The following is a 24,926-nucleotide window of genomic DNA, read 5'->3' on the forward strand; positions in this document are numbered from 1 at the left end:
ATTTATATTTTTATTGTTGTAGTTTATATAGAATTTGTACTACATTTTGTCTATATATATTATATCTTAAATTATATATTATATATATATATATATATTTATTTTGTATATATATAAAAATATGTTAACATGTTTAATATATCACTATAGGTAACATAGATATATTTTATGTACAACATCATTATTTGCTATAATATAGTAATAATAGTGAGAATGATAAAAAAAATGGTAGTTTTAATAATTATTAGAATTGTCATCATAATGATACTTTGAATAAATATGATAGTAAAAATAATATTACTAATAATAATAATAATAATAATAATAATAATAATAATAATAATAATAATAATAATAATAATAATAATAATAATAATAATAATAATAATAATAATAATAATAATAATATAAATAATAAGATGGCTACCTTAAGAAATAGCTAAAAAGAATAAGCATCATCACCCGGGCTTGAACTTGAGACCTCTCGCTTAATCCAAAACACCCTACACCACCCCTCTGTTTCATTCTACCTGATTTAAACCCAAGATTAATTTTATCTAACCTATGTTTTCCGTTTCCCTTTTTCATCCCCTACTTCACTATCCTAATCACCATCGAATTCATTCACAGCCCAACATACATCAAATTAGCATAATAAAAATCATAACGGTAACCATCAAACTCACGGTATTATACTAATTATATGTATATCCCGTATCCTCTTCATCCTTATTCTATCTTCATCATCAACCTTATGAACTCATCATCATCATTCGTATTTCCTTTATTATCATAAAATCATAATTATTATTGTAGTTTTACGTTTATTATTGTTCTTAATCGAAATCACAATATCATTGGCTTAATCCCGTATCAATTCACAACAGCACAACCATGTGGACTTCAATTGGGCTAGTGTAATTTGGATAGCCCAATTAGATATTTAATTAGAACAGGCAACTAACTTGTTGGGCCTTGTAAACTGATTCGGTAGTTGAGTTCTAAACTTTGTAAGCTTCGTTTAAAAAAAAAATGGCTCGTCCTTTTGTTATTATCAACCATCACCAAACTTAATTTCCACAACTTTATCTAGTACCCCGTAATATTCTATCCTATGTTCCAACAAGTGCATTAATGAGCCCATTCAAAAGAAGTATTTGTCTCTTTGTTTCACAGATTGTTCAACCAAAAAATCAAATATACAATATCCTATAAAATTCGGTGGCCTACACTTTCCTTTACAAGTCATCCCTAATTCTTTTGTAATCAAGTGGGTTAGTTGATGGTTGATTAATAAAATATGTTGGCCACAATATTAAAAAGAAAGCTACAGCTCACTAGCTCTTCATATTTATATTGAATATAACTTAAGTTTGTGTGTGGTTCCATAATAATTTGGTAAGCTTCCTTCTATACCTTTCCTTGATATATAATACTATATAATAAATATACGAACCTAGTAGCGGTACAGTTGGTTCGATGGCTTCAAAATGATGGTGATTTATTGGTAACGATTTGTAATTATAACAGCAGACAGGAACTGTTAATCGGAGTAGGGCAGGAGCATATGACAGTTCGTGTTTGGATAATTATTCAGGTCTGGCTCGTCGAGTAGAGAAGAAGAAAAAATATATATGAGAGCAATTGAAAAGTTAAATCATGTGTGTGCTGTAAAACGATTGTAGTGTATTTCGGGGTGTGTTGATCGAATGGTTTCAAATAGTCGTTAATCTGTAACAGAAAGTTTCATATAACAAGTGGTGGTTTGTGGGTTTATAAAGAAAAAGTAAGATGAAGAAGGTGGTTCATGGGTGGCTTTGTATGTCAACCATTTGTACAAGAAACTAGGAGATTTAATCGAGTAATCAAGAAAGCATAATAGTTGATGGTGGGTTTGGAGTTTGGAACCGAAACAGAAGTATACTGTGGTGATGGCGGGGTTCCTTTGTTGGGTGAAAAACGAAAGAGAGAAGAGATAGAACGATGGTTATGGATTTCTATCAATATCGAGGAGAGAGAGAGAGATAGATGAAAGAGAGTGTGGCGGTTTTAGGTGGTTGTACATGGTGGTTGCTCCGGTGGTTGTGGAGGTGGTGGTAATGTAGTTGTCGTGTGGTTGTAGTTAACAAAAGACAAGGAAAGTGTGTGTATATATCTATATGTTATGTCATGTATATATGTATTTTGAAGATAGATAGAATGATCGATTTTTCAACTTTCCTGCTCCCAATCCTCTCTTTCCAATTTAACTTTTAGTTGACATTATATCACAAGTGGAACAGAAACAAAAGAAAAACGAGATAAAGTTGATAAGGATCACTAACAGAATTTGGATTATTCTTGTGTTTGGATTCGTTTATGTACATATTCAGAGACAAGAACAAAGTTTTAAAAAAAAGTTGATTGAGATGGGTAGTTGAAATCGATTCTGTATCCATATATAAGATTTTTATATAATTAATATTAATAATAATAATTAACAAATATAATTATATTAATAATAAACAAAATACTAATAAATATAATCACAACGGTAATATTAATAATGATTTTGATAAGTTTATTAATAATTAATAATAATATTAATTTGTGTTATTTATAATAATAATGATATTCTTTTTAATGGTACTGGTAATAATAAGAGTACTAATATTGTAATAATTTATATGTATCAATTTTTATATCTATATAATTTTAATAATATTAATATTATTGATATTAATGTTAATAATGAAAGTAATATTCATTAATATAATAACTACATTTTAACTTGTGTATACATTTAATATTTTAACATTTCCTATTATTAATTTAGTAATATACATATAACATATTCGAATGTCTCATACAATATACATAGTGTATTAATTGTGTACAAAATCATATATAAATATATGTATATATATATATATATATACATCTAATTATAACTATTGTTCGTGAATCGTCGGGGATGGTCGAAGCATAATTGATGACATGAATATAGATTTTAAAGCTTTCGAGACTCAACATTACAGATTTTGCTTATCGTGTCAGAAACATATAAAGATTAAAGTTTAAATTTGATAGGAAATTTCCGGGTCATCACATCGGTCATCTTATTGAGGTAGTAATCTCGTGTGGTTTCGGATTACTAAGGCTCGTGTAGTTCGGCCAACCTCGATGTTGTTGTGTTAGTGAAGATAGTAGTCTCGTGTGGATACGGATCTACTAAGGCTCGTGTCGTTCGGCCAATCTTCATTGTGGAAATTGGGTTTCGGTATTGGGTTAAGGGGTTAACCTTGGACGTTTATATATTGATATATATATATATATATATATATATATATATATATATATATATATATATATATATTGTTGTATTGTCGTGATGTAGCTAACCCTCCGGGTGTAGCTTCTTGGCGTTGTTCACATCGTCGTGGGTGAACTTATATTTTTTGATATTATTAACTTGTTGCTTAGTGATCGTATGGTATGCCTAGCTTAGTTTGCCTTTACATTTGGATGCTCTGGTATGTGGTATTTGATTATTTATGTGGCGTGTCCATTTTATGCACATATATGTATGTAGTATATTTTCACTCACTAAGCGTTAGCTTACCCTCTCGTTGTTGATATTTTTATAGGTTCGCATGCTTGGCGGCTCGGGTAAGCTTGAGGATTAGAGATCTTGGCTAGGTTGCTTTAGAAGATCTTGCTTTTGGACTCGATTAGGATTTGGATAGCGTAGTCCCAAATCACCATGCTCGGTTTTGTGTAAACGTAACTAGTCGGATCATAATGATTACAACTGGATTACGATTTAATTAATGAACCATTGTATTAGGGAGTTTAAATTATTGATGTATGTTATAAGTTCATTGAACTTACTTTGGTAACAAATATGTTTTGGAATTAGTGTAATGGGACCTAAAGTATTATTTAACGCGTATTAAAAGGAAAAATTTTTATGGGCCGGTTTTAATACGGGTTGGGTTGTTACAAGTGCTATCAGAGCATGGACTATGGGATTTAGGCGACTTGAGATAAGTGCTTAGACTTAGACTTTTGTGTGTGCTTATTTGTTGCGGGACTTGTAGGTGAACGAGTCGGAATGGGTTATAGTTAGTGCCTTGTTTGTAAGTGGACTAACGTTTATAGAAGTAATGCGGATATTATTAATATATTATTATGTTGTGATAATAATTCTCGCGTGTGCTTTTATCGCGTAGAATTTTGTTTGTGTTTGTTAATATCATCGAACGAGGCGGTCGTTGTACTAACAAGTTGATATGGCGTGTATGCGTAATAAGGACTTGCAAACCTTATTACGGGTGCAAATCATGCCTAACAAGTAATGTACGACGAGTGTTTAGCAAGATGGGACGGTGTTGTGCGTGTGGTTTATACGTTCGTGATCTAATCGTTTGCATTCCCTAGAATGAAAACGAAAAATGGATGCAGAACGAGTGAGCCTATTCACGAAGGGAAGGATGAGTTAACGTTAAAGATTGAGGCCGTGTTTGAACAATATGTCTCGGTTTTCACCGACAAAGTTAGAGAAGTAACCAAGGAGTTGATCGAAGGACAAATGACGGAAATGGTCCGAGATCAAGTGACGAAAGTTGTAAAGGAAGAGTTTGAAAAGAGGTTTCCTAAACCTCGAGGTAGTAATGATGGAGATGTACTTGCAAGGTTAAGATTACATGATACTCATGGTAAGAGGGCACGAAGTACGCCTGAAGGCGTCGGGAATGTGAAGAAGAAGAGTAAGAAGGGTTACAAGCTCACGTGCTTTAAGTGTGGGGAACGGGGTCATTTGGCACAAGATTGTACAGTGGTGCCTTTGGGGTCAATCAGGTGTTTCATTTGCTGGATGGAGGGACACCGGAAGTCAGAGTGTTCCGAATCGCATGACGATCGGGTTAGGAGGTTAGAGCGCGAATACATGATGGGAAGTGGAGCACGGACGCCCAACAGTTCTACATCAGGTACTTTTAGTACGAAATTATATGTTGTTCGTTTGTAATAACATGCGGTATGTGCGTAAGTCTTAGCTAAACTTTATTCTCCATTGGAGATAATTCGTAGCAAGCGGGCGGTTTACGTTTATGGTTCCGGTTTGCTCTTAGTAGAGCGTATAAGTGGTGTGTTGTGCCTTGACTCTATGGTGCGAATCCTTGGGCACTTAGGCATTTTGGTTAGTATCGGGTCGTTAAGCTCGTTTGAGTGAGACCCTTAAGGTCTCAATTGTATTGTGCATGTTATTGATATGGGTGACGTTCCTAATGGAAGTACCTTATGGTGACTTTGGATTGTCGGGCGAAGGGCGTAAGACTTGGCGTAACCAAGCATTCCTTAGTATTTGGGAAATGTTTCTACCAAGCCATGGAAATGAGTTTTGGTGTTCGGATGTTAGAGCGTGTTCGCTCTCGTGTTGAAGTTGATGAACCATGAGGTTCGACGGGTGGGATGAAACCCGAGAAATCGAGTGTTTTGGATCTCGATGTATGTTGGTAAAGGAGTCTACGTGACGCGATATTAGGTGCCTTTTTATACCTACTAGCGTGGTGTTCGACTCCGATTGTGTTGCGGTTACATTGTACTTAGGGTACCGAAGTGAAACCCTTAGGTACATGAGTGAACGGGTGAAATTTGACAAGCTAGAGCAATCGGAGAATTGCAAGTTTTAAGTTTGTGTAATTGTGGTAAACTCTTCGTTCGAAGCGTTTAAGGATAGGTTAAAATCCTTTGTATGGACAAGGTTTAGTGATGTGAGTATTAAGAGATGCAAGACGGGTGAACCTCGTCTCTCTTTTAGGAGTTACGATAATGCAATTTGGTGCATTAGTTGTTGGATTAGTGGTCACTCTTTCCGTGAGAGTGAGCAAGTGTTTATCGTCGGAATTTAGTGTTGAAGACGAATTCGTGAGAATTCGAGGACTATGACCAATGAGGATATTGGCTGTGTATGTTGATAAGTGGTCGTTCCACAGGATGCTATTATTTCTACGATGTGGTTGCGGCACGAAGTTCTAAGTGGGGGAGTTTGTACTCTCGCACAAAGGTATTCTAGTGTGGTGATATTTGGACGATGCTCGTAGGGATTCGAAGCTAGTGTTGAGATCTACGTTGGTCGATTGTGGTAAAAGTACGATTTGGAACAAATTGTACTTGTGGTTTTTGGGTTTAAGTCATCACCGAGGTGGTAATGTGGTAAGTCTCATTGAGAGATAATGGACATGTTCGACGAGCAAGGTGAAATCCCTCGGTCAAGGGATGTGCGTATCGGATCCTCTTTTAGGGAATTATTGTTTTGTGCCTATGTTTGATATAGGTGGTTCTTGTTCGATTGTGTGAATGGTTAGTGGTATCCGTTAGGATTCACTATGGCGTAGCAGAGCGGGATGTTATGCCACTCGTTGTTCGAGGCCAAAAAGGGCGTTGATTGGTGAAGCATGACCTTCGAGGTCCGCTGACTTCATCATGGTATTGTTGATTGGTGAAGCATGACCTTCGGGGTCCGCTGACTTCATCATGGTATTGTTGATCGGTGAAGCATGACCGTTCGGGGTCCGCTGACTTCATTCGGTGTTGAGTGATCTATCGGTTGTTTTATACACCGATGGTGGGGTCGTAAGGACCGTGTGGCGTGATCTATCAGTTGTTTTATAAACCGATGGTGGGATCGTGACGACCGTGTTGTGTGATTAGTGATGCGATAGCCGTGTTTCGCTCACATGTTGTTACGGGTGTGACAATAGTCGATGGTGGACACCTTAGGATTAGCGTTGCCATAGTCGTCTTGGGCGCTTTTGGTTTTAGCCGTTGCTTATGATGGTGCGGTAGTTGCGTATTGGTCGTATTGCGCACTACAAGGGATGTTAAGTGGTAAGTGTTATCCGTAAGGATTCGCTTTTATTCGGTCTTCTTTGGTTTGATGGTTGACTTTATTTTGGCTTGTGGTTGTTACTAAAAATGTACTTGGCATAGTACGCTAGAAGTTGATATCTCGGTACGAGATTGGTTGAGTTTTTCCCGATGTGAGGGATTGAGTTAGTGTTAGTGCTCGGAATTGTGGACTTGATAAATCGCAGGTGACAATTTAGTTGCTAAGGGTAACTCTTTGAGAAGAATTGCCTGAGGGAATTGGAAGAATACATGGCGATTTTGCGTATTCTAAGTGATTGTTGTAAACTTCGGTTGTTGCGTGTATTGCACGGCTCAAAATGCGTGCAAGTGTGTGTCTTAGTTAATAGATTAGTCCTTGGGTTAATGAGTAATGTGATGAAAGTCAGATTGAAACGTTTGTTGAGAACTGTAGTGTGTCGTTTTGGATTGATTAAGTGATTAGGATCACGAGGACGTGATCGAATCTAAGTGGGGGAGAGTTGTAACACCCCGTTTTTCTAAACATAACGCTCGGGGCGTCATTTGAAGTCCAAGAATGATTATTTAATAGTTTGGATGTAATGCATTGACCACGATTGACTTTGGGATGTTTTAAAAGTGAAATTGGAGTACATCAGGTAAACTGTCGAGTTTGAGTGCAGTTTGTCGCGTTCTAGTGCGTCGCGTTCCGTGACAAACATGCTTGAAATGAGACAACTTCTGATGGTGATTTCTGTCCACTTTGTCGCGTTTGAGTGTTGTGTGTCGCGTATTGGTGTCGCGAAACGTGACAAGGTGTCGCGAAACGCGACAAATGTCGCTATAATGACATTATTAACCCATTTTAATGGAATCTTTTGAGGGAGTTTTGGTAAATTCACTTATGGCCGGTTCTAGAGCCATAAGACTGATTCAAGGCTCATATTATCCTCATTTTCACTCAAAAACACTTTCACCTTCAAACCCTAGAGAGAGAGGAGAGTTTTAGAGAGAGAGAGAACTCCATTTGGAGAAGAAGGAGATTGTTTCGGGTCAAACCTCAAGTGTTAAAGTTGTTCATCTCGTCAACGGCATCATTTTGGTGGTATTGGTAAGTCTCAACTCCGAATTTCATCTTTGTAATTTGATATTCAAATTTAGGGTTTTGAGCTAGTTAGTTGTAAAACCCATTTAGGAGGTGAAATGGGTAATTGTAACTAGTTATTGTTGATGTTGGTGGGTTTTGGGTTGGTTAATGATTTAACCATGTTTAAGGCTTGTATGTAGCTTGTAATCACTAGTATTAGTGATTATAGAAGTGTTGGAACCACTTTGGGTGTATTTTGGTTAACTAATTTTGAAATGGGTCAAATTAGGGTTAAGGTGTCATATTGGGCAAGATTGGTATTTAACGCCTATGCTTGGGTTTAATTGGTATATTAGGACCATTGTCACTTGTGTTAGTGATTGTTGGTTAGTTTTGGCGTGCTTTGAGCTTGGAAGTGCAATTTGGGTCGAATTTGCACTAGTTGTCAATTTGGGTTGATTTGTAAATTCACCCTAATTGTGTTGTTGTATTTGTGAAATGGAATAGGTACGTTCCATCGGCGAGTTGCGGATTATTCGGTGGAATTCATCAAGGCGACAAGGTGAGTGTTAATATCCTATATGCATATATATGTGTAGAATGGGTGTGGGTCGGGTGAAGTGATTCTCGGCTATAGAGCTTACTTCACATATAGGTGGATTTGATGGACTTGTGTATGGGTCCAATTGGCACGGTCGTGTGTTTTGATTGACCACCTTTGGCGAGGTACACGTTTTGTGTGTACATTATCACACGTTTTTGTGATGTGGATGATATAACCCCAATGGCGAAGGGTTTTGAGGTTGAGAAGTGAGTCGCATGTGGATTCGGATTCACGATGACGCGTGTAGTTTCGGTCATCTTATTGAATTGTGAAAGTGAATCTCGTGTAGTTCGGATTCACGATGACGCGTGTAGTTCGATCATCTTATTGAGGTAGTAATCTCGTGTGGTTTCAGATTACTAAGGCTCGTGTAGTTCGGCCAACCTCGATGTTGTTGTGTTAGTGAAGATAGTAGTCTCGTGTGGATACAGATCTACTAAGGCTCGTGTAGTTCGGCCAATCTTCATTGTGGAAATTGGGTTTCGGTATTGGGTTAAGGGGTTAACCTTGGACGTTATATATTGTTATATATATATTGTTGTATTGTCGTGATGTAGCTAACCCTCTGGGTGTAACTTCGTGGCGTTGTTCACATTGTCGTGGGTGAACTTATATTTGTTGATATTATTAACTTGTTGCTTAGTAATCGTATGGTATGCCTAGCTTAGCTTGCCTTTACACTTGGATGCTCCGGTATGCGGTATTTGATTATTTGTGTGGCGTGTTCATTTTATGCATATATATGTATGTAGTATATTTTCACTCACTAAGCGTTAGCTTACCCTCTCGTTGTTGATATTTTTATAGGTTCGCATGCTTGGCGGCTCGGGTAAGCTTGGGGATTAGAGATCTTGGCTAGGTTGCTTTAGAAGATCTCGCTTTTGGACTCGATTAGGATTTGGGTAGCGTAGTCCCAAATCACCATGCTCGGTTTTGTGTAAACGTAACTAGTCGGGTCATAATGATTACAACCGGATTACGATTTAATTAATGAACCATTATATTAGGGAGTTTAAATTATTGATGTATGTTATAAGTTCATTGAACTTACTTTGGTAACAAATATGTTTTGGAATTAGTGTAATGGGACCTAAAGTATTACTTATTTAACGCGTATTAAAAGGAAAAATTTTTATGGGCCGGTTTTAATACGGGTTGGGTTGTTTCACTATTTTTCTTGTCATAAAATCCTACATTACAACCATTTATTGTGACATGTATTTCAAATACATTTGTAACGTAATTAATCCCGTAAAAAGAACTCATATTTGAATAGTGATAATAATAATATAATATAATATAATAATAATAATTATAATTACAACTATAATTATAATAATAAATAATAATAATAAAGTTTTCTTAACAATTAAGTATTATATTTTTTATAATACCTATTAGTAATAACAAATGACTCCTAAACTTTTAAAAAAAATTAAAATACAATTATGATATAAAGATTATACAATATGATTCAAAGTTTGTATGTATGCTCATGAAATGTTTGTAAAAGATTGTATAATGTGTTTTAAAATTTGTACATATAGTAATAGGGTATTTTATAATAAGGTTATATATAATGGTTCAAATAATTTATGATTATGATTATGAAGTGTTTACCCTAAAGTTATGACGTAAAGAGTGTTTTACACACACAATCATGTAATATTAGTAATATTTAATAATATATTATAAATTATAAATTACGTAGTACTTTTTATATGTTATGGATGGATGACACCTAAAGAGATGTAGCTGGGCCCAAGTCTTTTCAACATATGCCTACTATATTTGACCAAATAGTGAATCATTTTATGTAGTAGGTAAACGAAGGTTAAAACGACGTCAAATATTATACAAAAACGACAATTCAAGCCTTTTGTTGGTATATAATAGAATAATTTATTTATATATATATATATATATATATATATATATATATATATATATGTTATAATTCAGTAGGCTTATAACTACCTTTAATGGTTATAAGAACAAAGAGAGAAAAAGAGAGAAGAAGGAGAGAAGAAATATTGATATTGATATTTCAAGAGAAATGGTGCACCTTAAATGGTTACCATACATGTCTATTTATAGTATAAAATATTACTATGCAAGAAATATAATAATAATAAAATTAACATCCAATCTAGATATTTTATAACACAATCTAGATATTTTATAACACTCCCCCTTGGATGACAATTTTATTAGAGAATAACTAGTACTGCCTCGTTAAAAACCTTGCTAAAGAAAACTCATTGGGATAAAACTTTAGCTAAGGGAAAAAGAGTGCAGCATAAAGTTGACTCCCCCTCAAGTAGGCAACGCCTGAGTTGTTACATCTTCTGAACATGCCTCATGCCAATATTATGAACGTGTGTTCTGAAAATAGCAGTTAGCAGTGCTTTGGTATAAAAATCAGCAGAGTTGTTGATTGAACGTATCTCATTTTAATCTGGTTGTCTTTTACGATATCTTGAGTATATGAGAAAAATCTGAGGTTTTCATCTGAAACTGTATCATCTAAATCTTTTATGTACATGTTTGGCCCTCGTGATTTGTCTACAGTCTCCTTCATGGTTTGTTCAAACCGTTGTTTCAGTTCCTATTCCCTTTCAGTCTTTTTCTGAGCCTTACCAATATACCATTCTTTTCCATCAAACTTATGACCGTTAAGACCGTTTATAGCTTTAGCGCCTCGTCAGCATTTATGTTTTGTTCTGTCATTTTTGATACTCTTCTTTCATTTGTATTATGTAAGCTGTATTATCTTCATAGATAGTTGTTACGCTTTTATAGCGTTCTAGTCCACAAGAATCAATAATGATTTGTATCATTGATCTTAACTAAAATCATTCCCGAGTAGCTTCATGTAATGCAATCACTTCGGCATGATTTGATGATGTTGCAACAAGTGTTTGTTTTGAGAACGTCATGATATTGCGGTGCCTCCATTTAGGAATACATATCCAGTTTGAGATTTAGCTTTATGTAGATCGGATAAATAATCTGCATCTGTATAACCAAACAAATCTTGTTTCGAGTTGTTAGAATAAAATAATTATAAATCAGTAGTTCCCCGAAGGTATCAAACTATTTGTTTGATCCCATTCCAATGTCTTTTGGTAGGGGCTGAGCTGAACCTTGTCAACAAATTAACTGCAAAAGAAATGTCAGATCTTGTATAATCTATAAGATACATAAGAACCTCAATTGCACTAAAATATAGAACTTCCGATCTGTTAAAATTTTCATGATCTTCGCAGGGATGAAATAGATCAGTGTCAATATTGAGTGATCTAACAACAATGAGTTTGTTTTTAAAAAAAATGTTTTAAAATCTTTTCGGTATAAGTTGTTTGATGTACAAGTAAACCATTAGCCATATGCTCAATTTGCAATCCAAGGTAATACTTGGTTTTTTCAAGATCTTTCATTTCAAAATAATTCTTTAGAAGTTGAATGATTTCATAGATCTCTTTATTTGTTCATATGATGTTAAGAACATTGACATAAACAACTACGATCTCATATCCGAACATTGTTTTTATAAAACATACGTGCAAAATAAGTTTATATTTATACCCTTTTTTTTTATCAAGTAGTCATTTAATCGGTTATACCACATACGTCCCGTTTGTATAAACCCACTTAGAAATCTTTGTGATTTAATGGAATATATTCCCTTGGATTTTACATTAGATGCTTATGATACCTTAACCCTTTAGGTATATTCATATATATCACTATTAAGTGATCCATACAGATAAGTAGTAACAACATTCATGAGATGCATTTAAATAACTACCAGGTTGATTAAGTATCTAATAAGTAATTGTATCCATTACAGGAGGATAATTTTTCCTCCTAATTCATTTCTGGTCTTTGTGGGAAATATTGAGTTACAAGTCTAGTTTTGCCTTGTAACTTCATTTGCACATTTCTTTTCGGATAAAAATTCATTTGTATCCCATACGTTTCACATCTTTAAAAGTGATAACGATTGATCCGAAAACTTTTCTTTTATCGAGCGATTCTAATTCAGCTCTTATTGCTCCTTTCCATTGAGCTCAATCATGTCCATTTTGTATATTCAATGACAGATTTTAGTTCCAGATCATCATCTTTATTCATGATGTCATTGTAACATTATATGAAAATATCTCATAGAGATTTTAGTTTCATTTCGGTTCCATAATATTGCATAATTTATCGCAATTTTAGTATTTACATTTATCAATATCCTCTGCAGAATGAATATTGATTTGTGGTTCTTCTTGAACACTTTCTCTTACCTCATTATCAGCTGATTTTCTTTTTCGAGGATTTTTATCTTCGGAACCAATTGATCTTCCACGTTTGATGCGTGGCAAAGACTCAACAGTGACATTATTGCTAGCTTTTGGAATTTCAGTTCGAGCTGGAGCATTTATCGCTGGTATATATGATTTAGTCACTTTTTTATATCTGTAAATACATAAAGTAATTAATTTGCAAGTTCTTGCATATGCATTATTTTTGAACTTTCGTTTAACATTCTTTTGTGCGAGTTCAATATACCTTAATTGATGTTCACATCATGAAGCATCATTTTATTTTTTATTTTTATTTCTCCCCCTAATCTAGGGAACAATGTTTTATTAAAATGACAATCAGCAAAACGTGCTGTAAAAACATCACCCATCATGGGTTCAATATATCTTATGATTGAAGATGTTTTATATCCAAAATATATTATTATCTTTCTTTGAAGAACCATTTTATTGTGTTGTGGTGATACAATTGGAACATACACTGCACAAACAATGTTTTAAGGTAGAAAATATTTGGCTCTTGGCCAAAATCAAGTATTAAGTGAAAATATTTACGACTTCCACATGGTATAATGCGAATTAATGTCGTAGCATGTAAATTTACATGTCCACATATAAATATTGAGAGATTTGTACTCATTATCAATTGTCTAGTTATTAGCTGTAAGCGTTTATCTATTGATTCAGCTAAACCAATTTTGTGTATGCACATGAGCAACTGGATGTTCAACAACAATCCCTATAGATATATAATGATCATTAAATGCTTGAGATGTTAACTCACCAGCATTATCAAGTCTCATCCTTTTAATGGTGTAATCAGAATAATGTGTTCTCAATTTAATAATTTGTGCAAGAAACTTTGCAAATGCCATATTACGGCTTGATAACATACAAATATGAGACCATCCGCTAGATGCGTCTATTAGAACCATGAAATATCAAAATGGTTCACATGATGGATGAATTGGTTCATATATCTTACCTTGAATTCTTTCAAGAAACATTTGTGATTCTTTTTCACAATATACTTTTCATTAATCACCATATGTGCTTTCCATTAATCACCATATGTGTTTTTTTTTTTTTTTTTATAAATCACCATATGTGTTTTTTTTATCATATATCCTTTTCACCATATACGCTTTTAATCATATGCGCTGTGTTTTTCACCATATGCGCTTTTAATCATATGCGATTTTCATCATATGCGTTGTGCTTTTCATCATATTCGCTTTTTATCATATGCGCTTATCATATGCGATGCGCTTTTTATCATATGCGCTTTTTTATGCGAATAGTAAATTAATTAATTTCGTTTTACTATTCATATGAATTAATTTAGATTTACTATTTTGTTAATTGAGTAATATATATATATATATATATATATATATATATATATATATATATATATATACATCATATACTTGTGACTCCGAAGGCTCAAATGAATTTGACCATATAGTTATACGTTGTACCTTGCACATTAATTTTCAGTAGAAGCTTTAGATGCATATTATTTTCAGTAGAAGCTTTAGATGCACCTTTTTTTTTAATCACCAAATACCACAAACACTTTGTTTGCGTTTGTTCATAGTCATCAATGAAAACCATTTTCTTTAATTTTATTTTATACAATAAAATTAACGCATCATTATTCTTTTCAAAAACAATAATCTATTGTTATTGTTCACTTGTGCCATGTTTAACAACAAAAGTCAACAACCTCTGTCTTGTTTGTTGTGGCAACCAAAAACAACCTTTGCTTTTGTTACCGAGAATCCAAGACCAAAAAACAATTAATTTTTAATTAATCTTTTATCAAAACCATAAATGATTTTATTGATCTACGTTGATATGGCCATAAAGAATTGACGGCTGACCTACTTTTGTAAGTGTATTTCGGCTATCATCCCGAAAACGCACAACGACCCTTTTTTTTTTTTTTTTATGAACTATTTGTTTCATATCTAGCTTAGGCAATTATTGTGAACATTTGGTCCCTATAAGAGCATTTATTTTTTAGACTTTTAGTTGATTTGTACTTGTCACAATTAGGGATAGCACCCGCGGGTCGTGGATGCGGATCCATTGGATCCATCACCCGTACCCGCGAATTTTTTTTAAGAGACATCCAATTGAACCCTTGTTCGTTGAAACAATTTGACTATATTTTTACTCCCCATTATTAAACGGGCCATTTTGATGCACACTCTTAAAAAAATAATTTGTTTTTTAAGTTTTATTATTCAACCTCCTTTTTTCAACGGTCACGTTTTTAACAAAACATTTGACAAGTTTGGAAAAAAGTTTTTTATTGATTATCATCAAAAGTTTTCTATTGTCACTCTACTGGATGGAATTATGGCATACAACCAAAATTGCAACCCAACACTACATAAGAACAAAAAGGTTGTTTTTAATTAACATATGTATATGTGTTAAACTCGGAATAATAATAACTTATTTTAAAAAATTAACATAAGACATGTTGAAACATTTTTGTCACATTTAGCTCATCAAGTCTAATACTTATCATTGATAGATTTTATCACGTCTAGGAGATGTTTACTTTTTTCTTGTATTAAGTCCTACTTTCATTTACCTTTGTTTGGAAAAAAGTTTTTTTTTTACTTTGCTTTCCCCCTTTCTGTAAAACTCATTTAAACACTTTCTTTGTTTTTTTTTTTTTAAAAAAACTTTCTTTTTTTTACGTTACCCGTAAATTATAAATATATAAAAAAAAAATTTTTGTTTAAATTTTTTTTCTAGTTTTTAAAAGGCCACTTGACCAATTTTTTAATTCTTTCACAACACCTGATATCGTGATCGTGACCTTTCACCAAAGCAAGAGATATTCTTGATAAACTAAACACGGACTCGTGTTTGAAATTGTCGGCCACAAAAAAATTCATTTGATAAAAGTATATATATTTTTTTTTAGTTATAGAAGGAGACCACTTCATTTTCAATACTTCATTTTTGACAAAAAACTATTCCATTTTACCATCCCTTTTTTTTTTTACTTTAACTTTTAAGATATACTTTTAATAAAAATACAAACTACTTTTTCTTATTTTAACTTTTAAGATTTACTTTTAATAAAAATACAAACTATTTTTTTATTTTAACTTTTAAAATTATAAATTTAAGAATAAACATTAGTATGCATGAAATAAATAATGATTAATTGCATAAGTAATCATAAATGTTAGATAACATATAAAGACCCCGTCGTATTCGTATTGATCGGAATTAATCTCGACCCATGGTACCGTGTTGTCAAATGACGTGTTGCGTACATAAAGTACCGTGTTGTCAAATGACGTGTTGCGTACAATCATGAGGTCTTATTAACATAAATATAAATGTTAGTGAAGTTAATAAGAGTTAGATTACAGAAAATATAATTCAGGTGGTATAACCGACCATATATAACTTAAATAACATAAATATAAATGTTAGTGAAGTTAGTAAAAGTTAGATTACAGAAATATAATTCAGGTGGTATAACCGACCATATATAACTTAAATAACATAAATATAAATGTTAGTGAAGTTAGTAAAAGTTAGATTACAGAAATATAATTCAGGTGGTATAACCGACCATATATAACTTAAATAACATAAATATAAATGTTAGTAGTCCAAAATTTGATATATTCGAGTCTGAAAATTATTAATAATTTCATACCTTGATTAGTGATTCGTGATCGTTTGAGATATCTTTTAATTACACTAAGCTTTTCGTGCTGATAACGTGTTATAATTCAGTAGGCTTATAACTACCTTTAATGGTTATAAGAACAAAGAGAGAAAAAGAGAGAAGAAGGAGAGAAGAAATATTGATATTGATATTTCAAGAGAAATGGTGCACCTTAAATGGTTACCATACATGTCTATTTATAGTATAAAATATTACTATGCAAAAAATATAATAATAATAAAATTAACATTCAATCTAGATATTTTATAACACAATCTATATATTTTATAACAATATATATATATATATATATATATATATATATATATATATATATATATATATATATATATATATATATATATATATATATATATATATATATATAACTCAGTTTATTGGTTTCTTATTTTACAAACTTGCCCCTAAATGTTTTCCTTCTAAAAAAACATAATCTGAATAGATTTGAGATAATTTGAATAGATCAACAACATATTTGAGTAATTGAGTTACCAAGTCAGAAACGAACTAATTTGATAAGATCCAATATCAATTTATCATCCATCAAAAGTTGAACTTTACAAGCTTTAACTAACACACAACACAACAGACGTTAATATGTGACAAGTTGTGATTGATTCAAAAAACATCCGACAGCAAATAAGGCAATAGCGTGCGAACTCGAAGACAATGAATATGGCCGCATCCCAAACTTCAAAAAGTCTCCGCCAAATAAGAGACATGTAACAAAGACACCCAACTCAACTTGCTCGAGGATGTATATAATCTCCACAAGCAGAAGACCAACCCGATAAAAACCAATCGAGCGATGGAGACACTGAGAAAGTATGAGTGAACCATCGAATTTGAGTGGTGTTTTTATTGTAACGGATCATTTTAAAAGCAAATAAATAAATTCATAAATAAATTCACATTTAATAATTACTCATAAAAGATTCAGAATTAAAGTATATTAGCACATATATCAAATTACTAGATTTATGAGCCCGTGCGTTGCACGGGTACTCATCCGTTAATATATCGTTTATATATCGTAGTATAAATGAGATACGGATTACTGAAACATGTAAAAAAGCAAGACACAATTCAAGCAACAGTTCACCATTATATCACCATTATATCCTACAAATAATATAAAAAAAAAACCAACCGAACTGAAATAATACATTTTACATCAAGATAAGAACCTTGTAGCGCTGACCAACATTTAATCAAACACCTAGTCGAGCGCTTGAACAGGGGCGTAACTTGAACCCGACCACAGATGGGGCGAATGTAAAAACTTATTAAATTTTTCATTATAGCTGGGGCAAACACTAATAAAAACCTTATTTTTTAGTAAAAAAAAATTTTTTAGTATACATTTTTTAAAAAAAAAATCCAGCTGCCCCGACCTGCCTCCACTATCCTCCGCCACTAATCTGTCAATATCTTCAGAAACATCCACATGCTTTATTATAGGCTATAAATAGAAAATACTATACTTACTATAGTATCTGATATAAATACACAAATGAGATGTGAAATAAGCATCAAACATTAGGTATAATTGAATACTCATGGATCATAAACTTCGGTTCACACAACTTAGTCCCTTACCCTCAGGTGGATTTTTTAAAATTAGATGACAAATGACCCTATAACCCATAGACCATTTCTTATACATCTAGTGGCTAATAGTTTTTGACTTGCACTTCGAATCACAAACAAAGACATATTTCAAATTTGTCCACTAACTTGGTCCCTTACCCTCAGGTGGATTTTTTAAAATTAGATGACAAATGACATCAAACATTACAGTACAAATGGTGGACACAACCAAATATGTAACTGGAAATCACTTTATATCTTATCCTTTTTCCTAGTAATTATCAAGAAAATAATGAAGGAGGTACGATAATAGTGAAATCGTCATTACTTATGTAAAACAGTGTCAAGAAGTTGCACCAGCTCCCAACAATGGAGAGAATCCAAAGTCCAACAACAACCTGCAAAAATATACAATTTACATCAAGTTATCAGATACTGTTTGAGTGTGTGGGTGAAAAAATTGAATACACACACTGAGATTAAATGACGCAACATACAAAAAGAAACTTCTATAAATCCCTCCCAGATGCAATGTTCCGAAGTGTATCAAGACCCTGATTGAGTTCATTCTTTAATCCAGCAGCAAACTGTAGGAACTTATCCTCGGGAATTCGAACTTCAGGGATACGTGGAGGGGATATGTAAACCAACCAGTCAGTCAATAATGTTGAAAATTACAATGTATTAATGTAGTCATAAACAGGTTAAAGCTTACTTGTTAATGAACTTAGAAGCGTTGGACCACAAGAACAGAACAGCAAACGCAAGTATCAAAACATAGCAAACCAAAGTAAGAAGATGGTACTCAAGCAATTCAAAAAACACCCACACTGCAGTTGCTCCACCAAGTACACTCGCTGATATTTTCTTGTTTCTCCATAAGAACACATCATCAGCTGCATTGAATAACCACGAAACACATTAAGTCAGAAGAATACAAGTAAATAACTGAAGGCGATATAACACCGAACAAATGGACCACCCAGTTAGTTGACATATGAAGAACAAAAATCATCAAGAAAGTTTTTCAACTTCTTTAAATACACACATTTCATCATTCAGGTATATAGCAAAATATCACCATAACAACTTATTAATTTAATATTAAGGAAAAATAGACCAATAACAAAATGTCATCTTTTTGCCAACTGCCTGTCAATTTGACCTAACAAAAACCTAAAATTGACCTTAGCAACTAATAAAAACTTAATGAATTAAGAAGAATTAAAGAAAATTTCAATGTAAGTATATTACAATCAACTTCATAACATCTAACATATAACTTTAACTCTTTTAATTAACTAAAAAAAAATCCAAAAATAGTAAATTAACACATAACTAAGGAACATAAAAACATATGAATAATAGTCTAATTAGAAAAAGCACAACAGTTACTAAGTAACTAAATCTGTAAGTCATCAAGTAAAAGTTCAAATTATAGTTCAGCAACAGATAATAAATGAATATATTTAAATTAAATAATTACTGCTTACGTTTTCCACCACCAAAAACTTTATGAATAGGTTTCTCTCTACCAAACAACCTATAGATCTTGGATTTCATCGAAGAAGAAGAAAAAGAAGAAGAAGGTGGTGAGGTGGCATCTTGATGCTTCTTCTTCAACTCATCATCGTACTGATGTTGCTGATGTTTCTTCTTTTTCTTATCAGTGTCAGAATAGGAAGATGAAGAATCATCGCGATGAAGAAAAAATCGATTATTTCCCCCCAAAAAAATACCTGAGTTAATCGACGATAGGAACGAAGGTTAGTTCGTCAAAGAAGCAGATAGGAAATACGATGATAGCAACCGTTCTTATGCTTAAAGGGATGTTAATGTGATTTGATGAAGGAGAGGGGACGTGTGAAGGTACGGTAACGGCCTATAAATTCGTATTCGGGGCACCTTCGTAATTAGGGATTGTAACTGTCGTTATTTTGCAAATGTTCACGGTCATTGCAAATTACTATGACAGTTTTAATGGTTAATCAAACATGGCACATGACATAAATTTTTCTGAAAGGAGGAACCTGAATAGCTTCCGAAATGGCATAACCATAGTGGCGAATAACCAATGCATGTACCTACCACCTGGGGAGTGTCCCAAGCATCTCATGCACTATTACAACTCACAACCTTTTGCCACGATATTACCCGTTTAGACCCGCCTAGTTAAAACCCACTAACTTTGGGTCATTCATCAATATCCCACCTTAAATCCACCAGTTTAACATGTGTTTTCATGCATTCAAGGTTACAAAACAGCACACAAATGTTACAATTCATAGTCTTGAACCAAGAAATAAAATAAACAATAATAATGGCAACAACAAACATATAATCATAACACCAAAGTCTTACCATTCTTGTTTATATAGAAACATATAGATTGGATAAAGAGGTCATTGTAGTCCTTATTTCAACATCAATGCATGTATCCAAACTGTCTGCATGATTGACATTGTAAGTACACTCGCATAATAAGAACTAAAGAGAGTAACACACACACACATATGATGGAAAAGAGCATTGTACCTTCTTCGAATAACCAATCGAGCAATAACACCTTGTTGATCTTCCATCTTTTTTAAAGCCTCGCCTGAATCACCCACGTACTAATCAGTGATATCAAATTAGTAAGCATAAGACAATTTGCCTCTATGCTATTACTTTTATATATTTTAATGGCACTTAATATTAGGTACATAACCTTCTTGTGTGTGTGTATAACATAATTTCACCAAATAAAATCGGAATTAAAAAATCGGTAGAAATGCGATTCCAGATTTGTAAAGAACTCATTAGTTAAAATTATTAACCTGATTGAATCCCAGTATTCACATAAAATTACTAACTGAGTTGCTAATCCCTTAAAAAAATTCCTTAAATAGGTCAATTTGTTGAATGAGTTGGAGAAGAACTGTAAATTAATCAATCACAGCAAACATGTCTGTCCACTTTGCAAATGAGTTGGTGGAAACAGTGGTCTAAGCCGCAGTACTTAAATAACTCTTGATGTATCACTGCGTCTTAGATGATCAAAAGCCTAACTTGTCCACCTGTTTGACAAAAAGCATTAGGCACTTTCACATTTGCATTCTTAGGGAAGCAGGTAGCTTAGCAACCCAATATAAGCGTAGAAGCATAGAAGTAAAATAATGTTATGTAAAACTGTTAGACTTTACTTTTTGTATGTAAAGAGTTACTTGATAGCCAACTTTAAATAAAGACTACAAATTACAAAATCCATAACTTTTTTGTCGATGGTTATATTTGTACTACAAATATAATTTGTATGGCCTTTTTCAGCAAAATGGAATGGGTCAAATATATACGACACTAAAGATGTAAGTCACAAAAAAATATAATGGTTATACCTGATCAACAATTACAAATGTAACTTTTTTTTATATCATTTAAATGATTTCGCATGAAGAAGAACACATAATATGAAATCGAAAAACAGAACAAAAGAACAGTATTAAATTGAAAGGCAGAACGACTACGTTGAGGGTATAATTTGGTTAGGTGAACCCGGATTATTCAAACTGATTACAGAACTTTGATTTAAACGAATAACCTACAATGAAAATGAAAGAAATTTTTTGTTTTTCAAAACACGTGAAGTAGAATGAACACAAAACATGAAATCGGTTAACATAAGAAATACCTGAAGGTTGATTTGATTTCTTTACACACGGCCTATTAACATCCAGTTCGAGTAATTTGTATGACTGTATGTCAGACTTTTGTAGCACAATTTGAAACGATAACCTTCAATGGTAAACGATAACCTGCAATGGTAACATGCAATTTTAACATCTCACGGCCGTTATGATGGCCAGGAACTTATCCATTTGAACCGACTAAAAATCAATCAAATTAAACCGATTCAAAATCACAACAGAGAGTCTGCGATGTCATGGTTAATCGCAGATAGTGGTATTTAATCGAACTAAAACAGAAGGGAACCCTAATATTGAATGTAATTGTGTGATTCGTGGTTTTGAACGAATCCATATGTGTAACAATTTACCTTCATCAGCCTCGATTCACGAAGATTATTCCATTCGTTCGAAACCCTAGAAGTCATAGTACACAAAGCTTGAAACCCTAATTAAAGAACCGTTGATGAAAATCATGATGGATGATGACTGATCCGTGAAATATTGAAGAGATGAAACCGCTGATGCTGTTAACCCTAATTAAGGGGACACGCGTCAAACGCACGTAATTAGTGAGTTTTTTAATTCAAAATTCTGAGAAGAAAGGATTTCCTGAGGATGAATCTGGAGGTGACACGTGTCCGATTTAGTACTGTGATTTATAGAGATAGAGAAGTAATGATGATGTTTCAAAATACGTGTTGACTTGCATGTGCTTAACAACGCATAATCAACAAGTTACTAAGTAATAACTTAAGCATGATCATCCATGCTTATTAATGATGTGTATACGTGGATGCTTTGTGACGAACTGGAAATTTCCGACCAAATTTAAACTTAATCTTTACTTGATTCCGACACGAAAAGCAAAGTCTGTAATGTTGAGTCTCGAAATTTTTGAAACTATGTTCATGTATGCATTTGACTTTGAACAATTCCCGACGATTCACGAACAACTGTTTGTAAATAAATATGTAAATAAAAGATATAGATATGGAATTTGACACATGTAACTTGTTACATATTAATTGTTACTTGTAATATCATTAGATATTATTATTACATTTAACCTTAATAACCATGATTATTATTATCATCTTTATAATTATTATTATTAATATCTCAGTATTATAAATTTTACTATTATTATTATGATTATTTATTATAAATATATTTATCAATATTATTAGTATTATTATAAATAACATTAATATTAATATAGTTAATATTATTGGGTATTATTTCCAATATTATTAATAATTATTGATATTATTATCATTATTATAAATTGTATTATTATTATTATTTATACACTTATTAATAGTATTAATATTATCCTTAATACACATATACTTATAAATACAGAGTATTATCATGTATATGTACATATACGTGTATAAAATACTGTAAATACATATATAAACAGAGAATAATATGTATTCTGTTTCATTTTATTATCGTACTGCTTTTGATTTGATTTCTGTCTCATATCTAGCACAAATCACGGTTCCACTCACAAGACAAATCCAAAAATGTGCTAGTCATCAATATCATTGTTTTTATTTTCTTCTGCTTGTATCAACCGAATATCCATATCCAGAATGATTGAGGCAATCAACTAGTTGCTGTTTTAATTAAGAAAATAATTGAATGCGACTATCTATCTATATAATTTGTACATTTATCTGCATCTATGATAGGAACAACCACAAACACATTAACATCCTTAGAAACGCCACAACCATCTCCTTCACCTCTTCTCTATGACTCTCTTATATTTCTTTTGTGTTCGAATCACTTCACCATGAAACCACCCTAAGTCGCCAACCACTGCCACCATTCAAAACCCATCACGGCTGCTGCACGTGTTTATTGCTTGATGAAACCCATTGTTGCCATTACTATTCTGGCAGCCATAATCAAACACCATCGCCAGTTTTTATTTTTTTATTTCTTTTTCTTTCTTTTTCTTCTGCATCTTCGTGAGCCCAGCTCAAAAGGTTGATATTATTCGCTATTCTTCTGTGTATGAACGATCACATTGAATCACTAAACAATCACCATTTTTCCATAGCGAGATTCTTGCAGCTGCTATGCTTGTTCCCTTCTGTTTCTGCCCAGCTTCAGCCTCAAAAAACACGATGTCCCACTTCAGTTTCTACTAAACTCGCTGTTATTTCCGTAAATGGTTAAACTGCTACAGCCATTAAAATGTCCCGTTCTTATTGATTAAAAACGTTCCATATTAATTGATTTCGTTGTGAGGTTTTGACCTCTATATGAGACGTTTTTCAAAGACTGCATTCATTTTAAAACAAACCATAACCTTTATTTCATAAATAAAGGTTTAAAAAGCTTTACGTAGATTATCAAATAATGATAATCTAAAATATCCTATTTACACACGACTATTACATAATGGTTTACAATACAAATATGTTACAACGAAATAAGTTTCTTGAATGCAGTTTTTACACAATATCTGAAACGCCCCGTTCTAATCCATCTGGACGAAGTCCATATCGATTATAAATGATTCACAACAGTTGATTACATCGCGAGGTACTTGACCTCTATATGATACATTTTACAAACATTGCATTCGTTTTTGAAAAGGCAATCTTTCATTACATCAAAAGTTGACAACATGCATACCATTTCGTAATATATCTTATTATAATAGACTTAATAATAATCTTGATGAACTCAACGACTCGAATGCAACGTCTTTTGAAATATGTCATGAATGACTCCAAGTAATATCTTTAAGATGAGCAAATGCACAGCGGAAGATTTCTTTCGTACCTGAGAATAAACATGCTTTAAAGTGTCAACCAAAAGGTTGGTGAGTTCATTAGTTTAACATAAATAATCATTTCATAATTTTAATAGACCACAAGATTTCATACTTCCATTTCTCATAATCATACGTCCCATGCATAGAGACAAAAATATCATTCATATGGATTGAACTCCTGGTAACCGACATTCACAATATGTATATAAGAATATCCCCATCATTCCGGGATCCTCCTTCGGACATGATATAAATTTCGAAGTACTAAAGCATCCGGTACTTTGGATG

General features: G+C 32.9%; 1 pseudogene; it reads right to left on the reverse strand.

Annotated features, from left to right (window-relative positions):
* Positions 1-423: 423 nt before the first annotated feature.
* LOC139854171 (uncharacterized) lies at positions 424-22,269 on the reverse strand (annotated as a pseudogene).
* Positions 22,270-24,926: the final 2,657 nt, after the last annotated feature.

This window comes from Rutidosis leptorrhynchoides, chromosome 6 (assembly GCF_046630445.1).
Source record: "Rutidosis leptorrhynchoides isolate AG116_Rl617_1_P2 chromosome 6, CSIRO_AGI_Rlap_v1, whole genome shotgun sequence".
NCBI classification, from domain to species: Eukaryota; Viridiplantae; Streptophyta; class Magnoliopsida; order Asterales; family Asteraceae; genus Rutidosis; species Rutidosis leptorrhynchoides.